The sequence below is a fragment of the Solanum dulcamara genome, chromosome 6, assembly GCF_947179165.1.
Source record: "Solanum dulcamara chromosome 6, daSolDulc1.2, whole genome shotgun sequence".
NCBI lineage: Eukaryota > Viridiplantae > Streptophyta > Magnoliopsida > Solanales > Solanaceae > Solanum > Solanum dulcamara.
The window spans coordinates 37,794,690-37,801,673 of NC_077242.1; positions in this window are offsets into that span (position 1 = coordinate 37,794,690).

The window sequence follows — 6,984 nt, forward strand, 5'->3', positions numbered from 1 at the left end:
AGTCATTCCTAAGGATTTATTTGGGGTCATTCCTGATAGAGAGATAGACTTTGGAATAGATGTTCTTCCTAATAAATAACCAATTTTTATTCTTCCATATAGAATAGCTCATGCTGAGTTAAAGAAGTTCAAAGAGCAGTTGAAAGATCTTTTAGATAAAGGATTCATTAGGTTGAGTGTCTCAGCTTACGACACTCTTGTCCTATTCGTGCAAAAGAAAGATGATTCTCTTAGAATGTGTATTGACTAGTGTCAGTTAAACAAGGTCACCATAAATAATAAGTATCATCTTTCAAGAATCAATGACATGTTTGACCAACTTCACGATATAACTTCTTTCTTTAAGATAGACCTCAGATTAGACTATCATCAGTTGAAAGTAAGAGAAAATGGCATTCTGAAGACAACCTTTAGAACCAGGTATGGTCATTATGAGTTCCTATTCATGCCCTTCGGTTTGACAAATTCTTGTGAAGCATTCATGGACCATATGACTAGAATGTTCAAACAATATATGGATATATTTTATATCATATTTATCGATAATATTCTGATCTATTCTAGAAAAGAGTAGGATCATGCCAACCATCTCAGAATTATTCTCCAAACTTTTAAGAACCGAGAGTTGTATGCTAAATTTTCTATTTTTGAGTTCAGATTTGCATCTATGGCATTCCTAGGTCATATTGTTTATGGTGACGGTATCTGAGTAGATTCATAGAAAATAGAGGCAGTAAAGAATTGGCCCAGACCCACATCTCTAATTGATATAAGAAGTTTATTGGGTTTGAATGGTTACTATAGGAAGTTTTATTGAAGGATTCTTATCCATATTGTCTCTATTGACCAAGTTGACTTAGAGGAAGACTAAGTTTCAATGGTCCGATGCTTGTAAGAAAAGTTTTTAAAAGTTGAAAATGAAATTGACTACTGCTCTAGTTTTTTCCTTTAACAAATGGTTTTGTGATTTATTATGATGTGTCCAGAGTTGGACTGAGTTGTGTTTTGATGAACAGAGGTAGTTATAGCTTATGCTTCTAGAAAACTTAAGATCCATGAGAGGAATTATCGGACTCATGATCTAGACTTTGCAATGGTAGTATTTTCTTTGAAGATATGGTATCACTACCTTTATGGCATGCATGTAGATGTGTTCACTGATCACAAAAGCTTACTATATGTATTTAACCAGAAAGAGTTGAAGGTGAGGCAGAGGAGATGGCTTGAGTTGCTCAAAGATTATGATATTATTATTTTCTATCACCCTGGTAAAGCTAATGTTGTTATTGATATTCTTAGTAGGTTATCTATACGAAGTACTGCTCATATTGAAGAAGAAAAGAAAGAGTTTGCTAAAGAAGTGTATAGACATACACATTTGAGAGTTCACCTTGTGGACTCAAATGAGAGAGGTATCGTTGTTCAGAATGGGGTTGATTTCTCACTAGATGTGGAAGTGAAGGATAAGAAAGATGAAGACCTTATTCTACTTCAATTGAAGGAGGATGTTCACAAATACAAAGTGATGGCTTGTTCACAAATATGAGTGTTGATGCTCTCCATGATAGAATAATGATAGAGGCCTATAGTTCCAAATATTTAATTCATCTGGGCTCTACCAAGATATACCATGACTTGAGAGAACTCCATTGGTGGAATAGAAGGAATAGAGATATTGCAGACTTTGTGCCCAAATGCCCGAATTTTCAACAAGTCAAGGTTGAGCACCAAAGACCTTGTGGTGTAGCCCAGAATATAGAGTTGCACAAAGGAAATTAGAGATGAATAATATGTACTTCATTACAGGTTTATCGCGGTCTCGCAGACAGCATGACTCAATTTTGGTGATTGTGGATAAAATGACCAAATCTGCCCACTTCTTGTCTATTAATACTAGAGATTCAGTTGAAGACTATACAAAATTATACATTTGAATGATAGTCCAACTTGATAGAGTTTCCTTGTCTATCATCTTAGATAGAGGTAATCAATTCACGGCTTAGTTTTGGAAGTTTTTACAAAGAGGTTTGTGTTCAAAGGTTAATCTTAGTACCGCTTTACATCCTTGAACATATAGTCAAGAAGAGCATGCAATTTATACTCTTGAGGAAATGGTAAAAGATTTTGTCATTGACTTCAAGGAAAATTGGGATGACCATTAGACCCTTATTGAGTTTTCATATAACATCAATTTTCATTTTAGTATCCAGATGGCTCCTTATGAGGCTCTTTATGGGCGGAGATATAAATCACCAATTGGTTAGTTCAAAGTTAGTGAAGCTGAATTGATAGGGCCAGGTTAGGTTCATCAAGATATGGAGAAAGTGAAAACCATCCAAGAGAGGTTGAAAACCGCACAAAGTCATCAAAAGTGTCAGTCTAATGTTAGGAGGATAGCCTTAGAGTTTAAGGTAAATGATTGAGTGTATTTGAAAGTTTTGCCCATGAAAGGTGTTATGATTTTTAGAAAGAAAGGGAAGCCAAGTCCCTGATACATTGGTTCTTACCATATTACCAAGAGAGTTGGTAATGTCACTTATGAGTTTAAGCTACCACCATAATTAGTGGTTCTTTAGCCAGTGCTTCACATTTTGTTGTTTAAGAAGTGTTTAGGAGATCCTTCACTCATTGGTCCTACAGAAAACATTAGCGTGAAAGATAGCTTGTCCTATGAGGAGATTTCTATTCAAATCCTTGATCACCAAGTCCATAAATTAAGGACCAACGAGGCCACTTCAATCAAAGTTTTATGGAGGAACTAGTTTGTTAAGAAGGCTACATGGGAATCAGTTAGTACCTTCTTGGGTATTTGAGTAGTTGTTCATGTGTTTGAGTTGTTAAGTTCATGCATTGTATTCGTGCCTTGAGTAAATTCTTAGCTTGGTCATCCTTCGAGGAAAAATTAGACAAGGAGGATATATTGTAATACTCCATACTATCCTAACTTAGATCAATCCTAAAAAGCCTTGAGAATGTAAGAGAAGAGAGTTGTCTATTAGCTATGAGAGGCCCTACAACCCGTAGAAAGTTCTACGAGTCATAGGAGGGGCTTGTAGAACCCGTCAACACTTAACCAAATTTCAGTATCAAGACTAGTTCCTACGAGCTAGTTTACAACCCGTAGGGTCAATTATAACCTAAGTTTCACATTCTAGTAGCTACTCGATTTTGCAAAGGTTCCTACAACTAGGTTCTATGACCCATAACATCTTTGATGAGCCATAGGATGGCTCTTAGATCAAACCTTTATAAGCCCTCGATATTTCTATGAGTAGCCCTAACAATTTATCCTATAGTTTATGACCCATAGAGGAGTGGTCATAGACCCACCAAGTCAAGTTACAGTAAAGTCCAAATTGGACCCCAGCTTCTACGAGATGGCCCCCTTACGGTGCTCTAAAGTTTTATATTCCATTAGAAGGACCTTGACGACCCTGTTCAGTTTTTAAGTAGGGGTATTATGGTCTTTTACACCTTTCCCAAACAAAAACCATTACATTTTGGGACTAAAATATGTCCTTATCAATATCCAATGAGGCTTTTATCTTATCATAACTTAGAATATTTTGAGAACAAGGATTAGAGAGAAGGTAGGGTTCAAGCGTTTCAACCATGTCCTTCAAAGTTTGCATAGATCCTTGATCTACCAGGTATCTAAGGATAATAACAATGTTGAACTGAGTTCGTCTTCATGCCCTTCATCTTCATTTAGTCAAGTATGAGTTTGAGTTTGAGTTTCAATATCGTATATTGAGTTTTGAATCGATAATGTAATGTTTCATGGTGTTCCCTATATGTTTATTGATATTGAAATCATTCTTATGAGTTTGGTTTCTTGAATTTTTGTTCATGTTTGCATTCACATGAACTCTATTTGAGTATTTGCATTATTTATTTTTATGCATTATTTTGAGATAAAAGAATAATATACTTTATGTCCTAATTTGAGTTGAGGAGTCTTGTCATTCACTGATATGAGCATGATCAACATTACTCTTAATGAGTTGAGTTATAATGCATTTAAATATTTATCTAGTGAATTGAGTTGAGTAGTTAAAGCTATATTTTATGTATTTAACTTAGATTGAGAAAGTATAACTATTTCTTAAAGAGGAGAGTTGAGTTGAGAAGATTTGCGCTAATTGAGAAAAGTTCAATGAGACTAAATGAGTTTATTTTGAGAACTTATATTCACTTGAGTTAATGAGCATAATTATTTATTTTTGGGAGTAGTATTGAGCACCAATTTGGGTCAGAGTATAGAAAAAATCGAGTCCCATAAACTACGTGGCCAGTGTAAGATAGGATCGTACCTATGGTTTGGGCGACTCTTCACTTCAGTTCCAGATACAGACTTTTATTAGATCTATGAGATGAGATACTCCCCTGACCCTGGAAAGATATTGGACGGTGGTGGCAACGACATCAGTTTGGTATCATCATAATGCTCATAGTGATGGTTTTCGGTTAAACAAACTCCCCAATGAGCAAAATACTATTTTTCTACTGAGATTTCATTGAATTTTCTACATTTTTGGAAAACATTGTCTACCTTATATATTGCATGCTTTATTGAGTTGAGCTAATTGAGTATCCCTTTTACTGAGTTTAGTTGAGTATTCTTGAGTAAATTATTTTTAGCTATTTTACATACTATACATTCCATTTACTGATATCATTTGGTGTTGCATCATTTCATGATGTAGACACATGTGATAAAGATTCTCAACAGGCGCATCATTGAAGATTTAGCTTCCATCCAACTTTTGGTGAGACTTCTTTGCACTTGGAGGAGCTCTCAGTATTTTTATTTAGTCTTTACTTATTAGTATTTTGAAGTAGCCGTGGGCCTATCTAGGTACCTATTCAAAGTTACTATAGAGGCTACATAGACTAAACACCGATAGAGTTAGAGTTTATTCAATTGTTATCTTTTAGAGTTATGTTTTAAACCATTCTTTTACTTACATATATTTTAGTATTTTAAGGATATTATTTGAGAAGAATTTCTTACATTCTTTATATTACCATATGAGTTTGTGTTTATTGTAAGTTAAGTATTTCACTGAGTAGTTAGTCAGGCCAAGGGTTCACTTGGGAACCAGGAATAGTTTCTAAGTCCTAGCCACGACTAGGATATAGACTCAGAGCGTGATAGTATCAATATCCCTTTTGGCCTGCCCATTAGCCTATGGATGAAAGGTTTCTATATGCTTAACCTGAGTACCAAGACTCTTCTTAAACAATCTTCAAAAGTGGGATGTGAACTGAGTACCTCCATTCAAAATGATGGATAATGGAATACCATGTAATTTCATCATCTCTCGAATGTAAAGTATACCACTCTCGAATATAAAGTTAGCATAGTCCTCGGCTAAATAAGAGGTCTTAACAGAAAGAAAATATGTCAACTTAGTCATTCATTCTATAGCCACCCATATAGAATATTCAAACTGCCAACGCGTACGAGGAAAACTTGTAATGAAGTCCATATTCAATTTCTTCCACTTTTAAGTAGGAATATCAATATCTTGAGACATGCTGTCTGGTTTCTGATGCACAACCTTAACTTGCTAGCAATTTGAGCACTTAGCCACAAACACCGCAATATCATTCTTCAGGCCATTCAACTAATAGACTTCTCACAAATTGTGGTACATCTTCATGTCTCCCGGGTGACTAGAATAGCGAGAACCGTGGGCTTCTTCCAGAATCTTTTGCCTCAACCCATCAACATCTAGGGCACACAACCAACCCTGATATCAAAGCAATCTATCTCCCTATTGTGAGAAAGCCTCAATGATCATCTTGATAACCGCTTCCTAGTTGAACCACGATTGGATTTTCACTTTATTTTCCTTAACATCACTCACAAGAGAAGATTATGAACCAATTTGAACAATAACTCCACTATCTTCTGAATCAACCAAAAACACTCCCAAACAGGCAAGTCTATGAACATCACAAACCAATTCCTTTTCCTCATCCTCAATATGATCAACACTACCCAAGGATAATTTACTAAGTGCATCCGCTACAATATTGGCTTTACCCAGATGGTACAACACACTCATATCATAATCCTTTAATAACTCAAGCCACCTTATCAACAACTCAAGCCACCTTCTTTGGAGAAGATTCAAATCCTTATGATTAAACATGCATTGCAAAATTTTAGGATCGATTAACACATCCACATGAACACCATACAGATAATGCCTCTATATTGTCAAGGAAAAAACCACCACTGCCAACTCAAGATAGTAAGTTGGGTAATTTTTCTCATGAACTTTAAGTTGCTTAGAAGCATAAACAATGACTTTTCCATGCTACATCAACACACAACCAAGACCAATTTTGGAAGCATCACAATACACAACGAAACCATCTGAACCATCTTTTAGAGTCTAAATTGGGTTGTAGTTAATTGAGTCTTCAACTCCTAAAAAACTCTTTTTACAAGCATCGTACCACTGAAATTTGACTTTCTTCTAAGTCAAATTGGTCAAAAGAGAAGCAATAAAGGAAAACCCATCCATAAATCATATATAATAACCGTCTAAGCCCAATAAACTCTTGATATCTGAGGGAGAAAAAAGTTTACGCCAGTTCTTGACTGCTTCAATCTTTTGAATTTCAACCTGATGGTCTTTCAAAATCTGCAAGACAATCATCAAATGGTCTGCATGCTCATTCTTGCTCTGATGAAACCCTTATCTAGAAGGTCCTTTAATTGATATTTCAATTCCTTAAACTTGGATGGAGCTATTCTGTAAGAAGGTCTACGCCAAGGTCAATTTCCTTTATGGGAGGAACTTTGGGAAGGTATTCAAGAAACACATCTGGGAATTCATTCACAATAGGAATAAACTAAAGAGTTGATTCAACTTTGGAAATTATCTTTTTGGCCTTAAGGTAAAAAATAAATCTACCTTTAGGCATTGGTACTATCTTTCTATTCAATGACTGGCTCACTAGAAAACT